This window comes from Etheostoma spectabile, chromosome 7 (assembly GCF_008692095.1).
Source record: "Etheostoma spectabile isolate EspeVRDwgs_2016 chromosome 7, UIUC_Espe_1.0, whole genome shotgun sequence".
NCBI classification, from domain to species: domain Eukaryota; kingdom Metazoa; phylum Chordata; class Actinopteri; order Perciformes; family Percidae; genus Etheostoma; species Etheostoma spectabile.
In genome coordinates, this window is record NC_045739.1 from 16,372,982 (window position 1) to 16,384,562 (window position 11,581).

An 11,581-nucleotide genomic window follows, 5' to 3' on the forward strand; every position below is an offset into this window, starting at 1 on the left:
ATTGTACTACCAAGTGAACAATTTAACTGTTGCCTGTACCTTTTGTACAGTTTTTTTCTTCCCCAATTTCTTGATTAAAATTTCTTCATTGCAGAAATCATCATTGATTAATATAATGGTTGTTTCTTGTCAACCTATTAAAAGCCAACATTTTCAAAGCAAACAGAGAGATATAGCTCAAGTAGCATCAAAGCATTCTCACACTGTTTTTGTCTGTGACTTTGCTAGATTTCAACATGAGTATGACCATATTAAAAGGCACTGACAATGAAAACAACAAAACCTCAAAGAGCAACAAATTGGGGATCAATTTGCACTGTGTGGGGAATCGTAACCCCTAAAGTCCAAATTATACTTTCCTTACTTTTCCTCATCTTTCAGCCATGTTCAAAAAAGTCTTAAACAAGACTCTTTCTCATTGTTTATATTCTCTAAACCTTCACTGACAACAAAGTTATACATAAACTTTAACACTCTTGATCATGACATTGACCTCGCTCTGACACACTCCTCTGTGGCCCTACCTACAACCTTTGACCTTTGTGACAGCATTCATCATCAAACTCAAACTCTTTGAATAGAATAGACCTGAATGGACCTCCCACTTCACCTTTATTGTCACTCTATTCAGTCTTCTGATCTGATCTCTCAATGGCGCGTCAGGCCCCATCTGTGAATACCTCGGGCCACACTGCATGATAAACACTGACAGGTTTCAACATAGACATCAACAGTCTTTCTGAATGACTCAATGTCCCAGTTGGCGTGTCAGGCTACTCCTTCAATTACATTTTGAACAAGGAACTCAAATCTAATGTCTCTTGTGGCGCAGAGATTGGCCCCTCTTCTAGCTTTTTTCTGTTTGTAGGGTCAAACCGCCTGCCGTCTGTGACAGATTTTGTAAAGCATTAAACACGTGAAGATTGATGTCCACATTCTTTGAAAAAAAAGGCAAATTAGACATTTTTGTCAAATGTCATTTGTAGCGCCAACATAACTCCTCCAGGGCCCTTTTCTGTCCTCAAGGAAACATAGAAAAACAAGATAATACTTCAATGTTACAACAGAGGACAGTGATTTAAGTCAATTAAAAAATGTTCATGTCACTTAAGGGCGCCAAGCACATTCCCTTTTTAGCAGTACACACATGGTACAAAAAAGAAGTAAATATACATCAGTGCAGATTTCTCAATGATCCTGTTCAGATTTGGCAACCGTTGGCTGTGTTCAGTTAATGGGATTTTCATTCTCAGATTGTTTGGCCAAGTCATTGATGACAACACCAACACTGTGTGCCCAGAGTTAGATTTGTATCTATTATCAAGCTGTCACACTTGGTTTATGTTTGTTTCGTCTGTAAAAAAAAAAGAAATCAAATAAATTACATTTTATCTGAAAGTATCAATGAGATGGGTTTACCTTAGCATGTCTCTCGATTTTAAAAATCAGTCTCAGACTGGAGTTTCTGTGTTTGGATCTTTTTTCCTGTGCGGCGATGTAGTGTGTTTGAAGTAAACAAAATTGCAGTCCATTTTCAGCCCTGAGAGGGTGCATGAACCATTAGCTTTCAGTAGCAGAGCCCATTCCTCCAGTGTCTGTCGGCCTGAGAGGAGAGAGCTGGCAGGCGGGATAGCTGGCTTCCTGGTTCATTGGCTGGATGGCTGGCTGTTACACTCTGGTGCAAAGAGATGCCAAAAAAGTGGGCATGGGAAAGCCTAAGGGGGGGCCAGAGAACAACAAATGATACAAAACAGCGACCTTTTTAATTTAAATGCAATTGTGAGTTTTTCTGCTCTGTCTGAAATATACTGCTGCGCATAAAAACAACAGCGTAAAGTGAGGTTTGTCTTAAATAGGTAATGACTCATGTGTTATGTATTTGAGCCCCACGAATCACTCCAAAAAGTTAATTCTGTATTCTGGCGAGGTCTGTGAATTGAGTCTGTTGGGTGTGTTCCTCGCCGTCGTCTGTCAGAAGGGCCAGCGGCCTTCATTTTGGCCGACCTGGCATGCTCGGTCGGAAGGCGGACACTGCCAGCAGTCGGACTCAAATGGCCAATCTGATTGGTGGAGTGCTAACCCGGACATGACGAGCAAATGAGTGTGACTAGAGTCTCTCAAAATCTGACGAAAATCTTTTAAAGTGACCTTTGCCAATCTCAAATCAAGACAGATTCAGCAACTCCTTGGCCTATTTCTCGCTTAACATGTTTTCAGAAACACATTTCAGTGAACTATTTCAGTAAAATATGAGATCGTATTCTGAACAATCCACCATGATGCCACGCATTTGTTCAATTTGCTGCCATCGGCAGTCGGCATTTCTTCGGTGTGTTCCGAGGCACTTTTTTCGCCAAATCAGGGAGGCAGTCAGTCCAACTGCCTTTTCTGCTACCGGTCAGCCATCGAGTTGGTGTGTTAAGGCCTTAATGTGCAAGAGAAAAACAGAGGTGAGCAGGATTTAAACAAGCAAAGGAAATGTTTTTTTTTTTTTAACTCTGTGAACATTTCATTGTTGTGTAATCAGGGAAAAGTCCGACACTGTCTGATGGTGAGCCAGAAAGCTTTAAAAACAGATTGGTGCAAACTCTTAATCCTAATCCAGAGTACAATCTTGATAATTGGTCATTCAGTTTCAGGCCAGGATTGACATGAGCAGGTAGAAGATAGTCCCCTTTTATGGGACGTGAGTGTTTGTCTTACTCTTGATAACTTTTTAAATTTCCAATACAGCTACAAGAGCTGTAGCTATGATTGTCCACTGCCGTTTTAACTAACGTACAGGGAGAAATCTATTTTAGAGGAAGCACAGAGGCCAATTTGCCACTCTAACACACTGCTGGACTCAGCCAGGTCTGGTGCTTCGTACTCTCCGGACTCAACAAGCTTTGGCTGCAGACACACTGCAGTTTCCTCTTTAACATCTCCATGGTTAGATATGTGGCTTTTCAGCCAGCCAGCTGGCATAGAGACACAAGTTTCTGAGCAACACCCACAAAGCAGGACTTTGGATCTAAGATGGCTGCTATGTAATAGTACAAAGTCAAAGTGTGGGCACTTACACTGACTGGCATGGTGAGTGCTAATCCACATTCTGGCACCAAACCGGACTGTTGTAATTACAGAATTGGGCTAAACAGTAAAGAGCAACAATGAATTTGAGTGTTGCCAAAGTCTCAAACAACATTTGCTGCTTCTACACAAGGATGAAAATGTCTCTTCTTAATGTTTGAATCTTTTCTGTTTACTCACAAACTATTTTTTATCTTCATATCCAAACTGTCTGTAAAGGGCTCAGTTATTCCTGCTATGACTTTTCTTTCAAATTGGCAGGATAGGTTCATATTGTACATGCAGCAAATAGCAACTATTTGATGTCGAGAATGAAGAGTATATTTAATGTCTTTAGGAAGGTTGTATAGCCCTGCTATCAATTCACAGTCATTAACCTTCTATCATTGTGTTATTGTAAACCCTGTTCCTATAGCAAACAAATAAACTTCAGGTGTACAAGGCTTTCAAACCTGAGCAGTATAACTGAACCCTGGAGCGTTTTGTTGAATAGTCTAGTTTGTTTGGGGTGGTGTAAAAGCTCTTTTGTACGGTGGCCAACAGGGGCAAACGCACTGCAACTTAATAATACATATGCAAATACACACAACACAACCAAATACAAAAATGCGCAGCAAATACAGAAACGATGCAAAAAGAAAAGCACACAAGCTCCGAAAACAAATGCAACAAAAAAACGCTGCATCGAGATTACACAACGGAAGTTCTTCAGGCCTTTAGGCCAGATTTGTGTCATCTGGATGCAGTGTTTTTTGTTGCATTGGTTGCAGTGAGTTTGACCCCTGTCGGCCACCATACTTTCAAACTCTGGTGTGGACCAAACATAGGGGTCTTGATTCACTTCCAAGTGCAGTAAAGTTGGGTTCACTTTAAGGGGGCTTCCACACCTACCTCGGTTGATCCGGAGTTTAGGACTTTTTAGTTTTATCAAACCAAAATTACAGCTGTGAAACATCCCCTAGACCACAGGCCAGACCAAAGAGCCGAAATTTGGTCCAACCAAAAGAGGTAGTCTGGGTCCGTATCAAGCCGAACCACAGTCCACTTTGTTTCTAGTGTGAAAGCATTTTTGAATGGTTCGGACTTTCGGACCAAGTATAGGAAGCTCTGCAGGCCATTATGTGTTACTAGTGCAAGGAAGTTCCTTTAAGGAATAGCTCAGGGCTTATTGCGTAGGCCTACATGAGAGTGTGACGTGAATGCGCTCAAAGCAGACAGCTGTCGGCTAACAGAGCAGAGAATAAATCAGCAGTATACTTGTTAAGTGGTGGAAATGTACAGTGCAGGTTTCAGTTTAATAAGACTCAAATATAGGAAGTGAACCAAAAACAGTACATTTACTAGCCTACCGTTTTAACCTTTAATTTAATGTAAGATTTAAGGGATGATACCTTTCAAATCCACAACCTATTATGATCATACATCACTCGTCATCTGTGAGACACTTAATCTGACCAGTAGAACCTCAACCAAGGTTTCCCTGATGTGTGACCTTTTGGGTGCTTTATTAAACCACATATAAGACTGCTGTATTGTTCACAGATAAGTGGTTTCGGTCTGACAACAGAGAAGGGCCAAAACTGCAAATAGCGTCAGAGGAAGGGAGACTGGCCAAACAGGCACTTTGGCACAGAGCACTGCCCAGGCTTCATTCATACTGTGAGTGGAGCTTAAAATTGTTTATTTCACTGTGGAGGAAACCACTTTGTACGTAATATTGCTACCTGCAAAAAAGAACAAGAGAATATGGCTACCATTAATGAAGAACATGAGAATGTAGCTACCATTAATGAAGAACATGAGAATGTAGCTACCATTAATGAAAAACCTCCCTGTAAGTTAGTTAGGGAGACACACTCAAACCGTCCCATTGTTCCCTTCTTAAATTTGTCATACATGCAGCATACGTCAATATAAGAACACTTCAAAAGATTACATTTAAGTGCTGCCAGCGAGCAGCATCTGTCAGACAGTTGTGTTGTGTCTGGTTTCTGTCTGCTGCTGCTGAGCCTCTCCATGAAACACACAGATGGGGTACCTCTCGCTTCCATCTTCAAGTGCTTGTTTCTTAAAAGCCGAACCACGTCTCACACATCTCATGGATCGGCTGCTGTTGGAATTATTATTTATCTCTCTCTGAAACAGATATTTTTTGTATTTGGTGTTACTGAATTTGGAGACTTTCATTTCAGACACCTCATCTCATCGTAATGTGTCTCAGATCCGTTTTGTTCACACGGGAAAGGCAATGCAGCCGCCCATTAACAATTCTTCAGAATGGTTAAAATTTTCAAACAATGATCCAAGTGGTAACTTTTTTTCATTTGACGCCTCGCTGGGTGTCACCCTCACTGTGTCACCCAATCACTACCACAGACAGTTTGTCGTCTTTGGTCACAATCCCTGTTGATCAGTTCACGTTATTGAATGTGTGTACTTAGTTTGTTTAGGCCTAGTTACACAAATACAAGGGGTTTTCAAAAAGGAAATATTTTTTCCAGTGGGGTGTGTGGTACATAACATTTTGCAAGAGCCTGTTTGCTGCCTATCAGTGGGAGTAGAAAACCAATACAGTACATCTTCTGTGATACCCAACAGAGCGGTGATGTATGAAAACCCTACAATGCTCCCAGCAGCAACAAATATGCATGAAGCCGATTTACAACAGTAGGGGGAACATTTGGCACTTTCATGATTCTCTGAGAAGATGTTGCACACAACTGCATACATCTGCAGGTATATCAGATCTATTTACAACATCACATTTGATGTTTTGTCTTCTATCATCATCACTCCCTGTTCTGGTGTTGTCTCTTGTAGTTTACAGTTTACCTTACAGGATTTTCCATATTTTTGCAAAATTGATGAAAGCACCAGGCCAAGTATCATGTATGCTAAATACGTATTTAGGTTTCATTTACACTGTATACAACAGTAGGCACACACAAGGTCATAATACTTTAAAAAGACATTGTTTTGCTGATGTGTACTGACTAACAGAGGGCTTAAACAGTATTAGTGGCGGTGTTTAAATGGTCACATCCCATTAACATAATGCTATGGTGTTGCATGTGTGAATGACAGAAGCTGCTGCCTTTACTAAAAGAAAAGTTTTAGGATTTTTTTGGTAATTGTCCAGGATATATCCATGAAAGAGCTTAAAAACTGACGTTTTATTCTGATGGTATTGGATAATGTTGTTAAATACACTGATGGATGTGTTTTTTTAGCATGATTATCATGACACTTTGTACAGCTATTCATGATCCCCAGATGAAAAATCCTCCTGACTTTGGTGATCTCCTAACTTTTCTTCTATTTCCACGATAAGGTTGAGATTTTTGGTTTTGATTAAAATATCTCAACAACTATTGAATGGCTTGCCCTTAAATGTGATACAAATATCCATTTCCTCCCCAGGATGAATTGTAATCACTTTGGTGATCCTCTGAATTTCATCATCAGGTCAAAGATTTAATTTGTCTAGCATTTGTCCAAATACCTTAAAATCTAGTGAGACTCCCATCAACCTCAGCTGTATGTTTGGTGGTTGCTAGCTAGCTGTAGTATTAAAGACCAAGAGTGGAAACATGTCAGAACATGTATTTGTTATCCTTGACATCAAAACTAAAGTGTATCTGTGACTTTCTGACTATATCAAATAAACTAAACCAAAGGAAATTCCTCAAGTTCAAATTGGATTGTCCTCGCCTCGTTTGATGATGATGTAAAGTCTAAAGTTGAAATAAACGCCTTCACATTTAACTTAAACATGCTCGGCCTATCCAGTGTTAATCCTTTTGCATTTTTCCCTTTCTTTCTGCCTGTGTCTCTCTCCGTCTGTCACTTTCTCAATTTAATTTCTCAGCTTGAATCACTGCACTGGCACGACTGTTAACCAGACGAAACACTGCCAAAGTGGTTTACGAAATGTAGAATTTCTGCCAGCCTTCCGTTCTCTCCCTCCTGCTTACCCCCTGCCAGCTCCTCCCACTCCCCCACCCCCCCACACCCCCACACCCAACCACCCCCACCCCACCCACCCCGTCTTGAAGACAGCGTTGCGTTGCGGCTTCTGCTCCTAAGAGTTGAAACTGTCGGCGGGGGAAGCGGTGAAATGGAAAAATTTAATCGCATTAAGAGAAAAACCTTCTCTTTTCATTTGTAAATTCCTGGGACACGGGTTTTTTCTACCCTCTTTTTCCCTTTTACACCTACTTCTCTCTCTCTCTCTTCCTGTCCTTGCCCCGATACGGCTGCTGAGCTCAGAAAACATCCGCCTAGGCCTCAACACACATACACACACTTAAACTTAAGTACACACACATACATCAAATGTAAGAACACACACACTCAACTCCTCAATTTACTTCCGTCGAAGATTTGACAAACAAGGATAGGGGCCTGTTGGATGGGTGCGCAACCACACCCACACACACACACGCACACGCACACGCACACGCACACACACACACACACACACACAGACACATTGTAATTCCTCTCCTTTTTCCTCTTAAACGAGACAGAGATCAAAGAACGTTTCACAGACTCCTCCTTTGTTCCCTCCCTCTATCTTGCTTCCCCTCCTCTAACTCAGTCAATGTACTTCAACAGCTTTTTCTTTCCTCCCTTCTCTTCCTCTTTTCTTCCTCTTTTTTCTTTCACTTTACTCCTTTCCTCTTTATTCCTCTTCCTTCCTTTCTTTCGGATCCTTCTTTCTTGTTGAAGAGCCGTGTTCCAGTTTCCTGTCGTGTCCACATCCGCCTCCATTGTCATTCAGCTTCACTGCAGCCATACCTCTGTGACAGGGACACACATAGCGCACAAACACACACACACACACACACACACACACACACACACACACACACACACACATACACTCCAACACTAACCCCCATCCCCACTTCTCTGTGGTTATTGACCTCTTTCCCCTAAACACACACACACACACACTCACGCACACACTGAAATACACACACTGCTTCCATGGGGACGAACCACCTGAAGAGCTGAGGATTAACAGACCAGTTCAAACAGTGTCAAGAGCTTTTTTTTCCTCTAACTCCCCTGTAGAAACCCACTACACACACGCACGGACTAACGCACACGCGCGCGCACACACACACACACACACACACAGATTGCATCTTGTCTTGACATAACAAAAGTAAGATGTTTCCTTACAAAATTGTCTATAACAGATTTGTTTTAGTTTTACTTCATGTTGCCATCTAACTGTTGTCAGTACAAGTTGGGAGTTTTTTTCTTGCTAGTTTGAGACTACACACAAGCTGCAGTTTTTGTTCTCATTTTTTTTTTTTACATCAGCTCTAAACTCTGCGGCTGGTGTCCCCGCTGAACTCGATGGTATCTATTGTGTATAGAAAAGACCAGTTAGCTTCACATTCCTACTGGATACTGTCACACTAAAAAGCACAATAGAGGTGCTTTCACACTGCAAATCTTTTAGTTCAGAGCCGCAACGTCAGCCAAACTGTAATACCACTCACTCTGGTGTGTGTGTGTGTGTGTGTCCCTAATCTTTCATTTGCACTCTCTCTCTCTCTCTCTCTCTCTCTCTCTCTCTGGCCATCAGACGGAGCTCTCATGCAACATCACTCCATACGACTCCACCTAAATGTGATTTGATATTGACAGAAATCCCATTTCGGTGGAGTTGTGCCATGTGTGTCTTTACTGTCAGTTCTGCATAATAATGTGTGTATAATAAAATGTTCAAGAGTGAGATTAGTTGAAAGAAAGCGTATTTTATAGACTGAATTGCCATAAGAAAAATGTCCTCTACTGCATGCAGTCTGTCTTATTTTAAATACTGTAGGAAGGAAAGTGCTGAGCCAACATCCAATAAAGGCCGTGCCAAGAATTGAGGTCCATCATTGAACACACACAGACTGTGGTTGCATTGATAAGCTCGCCAATTTCGAAGTGAGTAACTATAATGAATGTGTGAAAATCATTCAAAATGATGACATATTACACAATGCTTGGGGGTTGCCTCCTGTAAGTGATCCAGTTTCCAAAGGCTGAGGTTTTCTCAAGATACGGTACAATTTCTGTAAATGCTGTTTGAATACTTCATGCCAATTCCAACATATAGGATATCACCAACTACTACAACTCACCAGAAAAACTTTGAAGAGTATATAGGGGAGGGTCAACAATTTCTCCATATTTTATGAATGCCTAATTAACTGTCATGCACTGGGATATGAAGGATTTAAGATCCACAATGGCCTACATGCAGACCAGAATAGCTCACAATGAGTAAATAAAAAGGTGGCTGCATTTTCAAAACATGCTAAATTATCCAAGGGTAAATAATGTGTACAAAATACAAATTAGCTAGCAAGCTAGAAGTTTTCAGTAAGACTTTATATGTATGTGTGGTTCATGATGTCCGTGAACTATGGCGGACAACACTATTTAGGAAGCAGGTCACAGTCAACGAGCGTGTTTTCATGACGCTGGATGTTGTTCACTCTGGGATGGGCTGGGAAGTAAATGGTATGACATAATTTCCATTATTTCAATCTACATGCTCGAGTCCAGCTTTAGGAGTGTCCAAATGCCACATACTGTAGGTCTTGGTGAGCAAGTTGCAGCTCAGCAGCATGTGTCATCATCCGGCAAAATGTAAATTGATTTATATGTTACTAAAACCTGCAAATCCTTCTTCCTAGCTCCCTATCTTCCTCCTCCTTTCTTATCTGCTTCCCGAGTCCTTATCTGCTCCCAATGTGTCCTATTTCTATCCGTATATACAGGCTTTGGAGATCAACATCATCATCATTATCATCCCCTTGCTAATCTTCTTTACAGGGAAACACGGCCTCAGATCAAAGCGGATGACCTGAGGGTATTGAATACATATAATCTGACTGGCGTGCAGGTGTGTTTTTGTGTCTGTGATGGTCCATAAGTGTTTAACCTGATGTGGTCGACTTTGTATAATCCCCATACTCTGAGTGCCATCTGCCCCACCTTGAAGAAGGCAGAAGACCTCCTCATACCAATATGTCACAGGTACATTGTGCTGTACAAGAAAAAACACTTCTACCTGCGGCATACAATATAATCAGTGGAGTACCAAACGGGATAAACGTGCAATAGACTTGCAATTAAAGAGTCAGAGGAACCTAAAACACTGGTGCAACATGCACGAGATAACACTCACAGCACACGCAACAATTTGCATAAGAACACACAAATCTGTTATGCTCACAAAAAGAAATTAAAGATAAATGTAATATTTCTGCATTAAAATGTCTAAAAACGACTTTACCTATGTTATATATTTTGTTAAGCTGCGTACTTGCAGTACACTGTGTTTTCAACAATGTTCAAACCCAGAGAAATCTGTCGTTTTATTCAGTAACATGGAGCATGTTGTTTGGTCACCTGTCAATAGCGCCACGTAATCTTTGACGCCTAGTTGCTGTAACGCCCGGAAAAGTATGGGAAATCTTGGAAACAACAGATGATATATTAGAGAGTAACTGTAAATCATACAATGTCACAGTACCCCGGTTAACACAGTGTGTCACGTTTGCAGCGCTGGGCTAACCCAGGATTACATTTGGCATGTGACGTCAGCTGTATGGGTAGTAGACAAATCTAGTGCTAAGTTAGCCAGCTAGCGCACCTCAGTCTATCTGCCTCACTCGCCGCCGTTCCTCTGATAAGAGACTTCTTTGGGATGAGAGCAGACAACAGCCCTGGGGACATAGCCACAGTAAAGGCCAATTTATGGTCCTGTGTTAAATCGATGCCATGGATACGTACGTAGGTACATGTAGATCCGGACCCTAAACCGGACCCTACACTGGACCCTAAACCAGACTGTACTCTGTAGCCTGACAAGCACAAACACCATGAGGGGGCAAAAAGGGGGATTTGCCACCTCAGTTGTATTTTCTGGCCCCTTGTTTCAACTTCCTACATCCATAAAATGTACAAACACAACAACACGATTACCATAGGCTACAAGTTCTACTTGGCGCCTACATAGCACGGGGCTTTAAACTACTAACAACAATGTAATTCTACCTGCGGCGATATTTGACACAGCCGCTTCAGCCGTCCTCTCACTTCATTAATAAGTAAATTACTTTACTCCTTAGAAAAACTGCTGTGCAGCGCTCAGGGCACCACTGGTAGCCTAGCAACGCATATTGTTTATATGTCTTTTGACAAGGCGACTGCATTCTTAGAATGTAGAGCAAGCTAGATTTGGACATGACATGAGTGATGGAGAATCAGATTGGGGAGAGATCAATGACCCGTCACTTTCATTAGATGAAGAATCTTCATCTGATGACGAGGAGCATCCACCTACCCGTATCATCGCAGCGCAGCCGCCTTCAGACTTGTGTAACGTTAGCAGTTTCTAAGCTTAACATTACTGCACTAGCTAAACGTTTTATAAATATTTTATTTTTAAGTGTCAGGTCAGCCATTAGTGGACGGAAATGTCACAACCCTG

The 11,581-nt window shown here is 41.5% G+C and overlaps 1 long non-coding RNA gene across 1 annotated transcript in view; it reads right to left on the minus strand.

Annotated features, from left to right (window-relative positions):
- Nucleotides 1–7,021: 7,021 nt before the first annotated feature.
- The window catches only part of LOC116692031 (uncharacterized), a 7,824-nt gene continuing 3,264 nt past the window's right edge, over nucleotides 7,022–11,581 (minus strand). The window contains exons 2-3 of the long non-coding RNA XR_004332621.1: nucleotides 10,916–10,921; nucleotides 7,022–7,035 (exon numbers count right to left, since the gene is read on the minus strand). This is a non-coding gene — a long non-coding RNA (uncharacterized LOC116692031). The remainder of the gene's footprint in view (nucleotides 7,036–10,915; nucleotides 10,922–11,581) is intronic.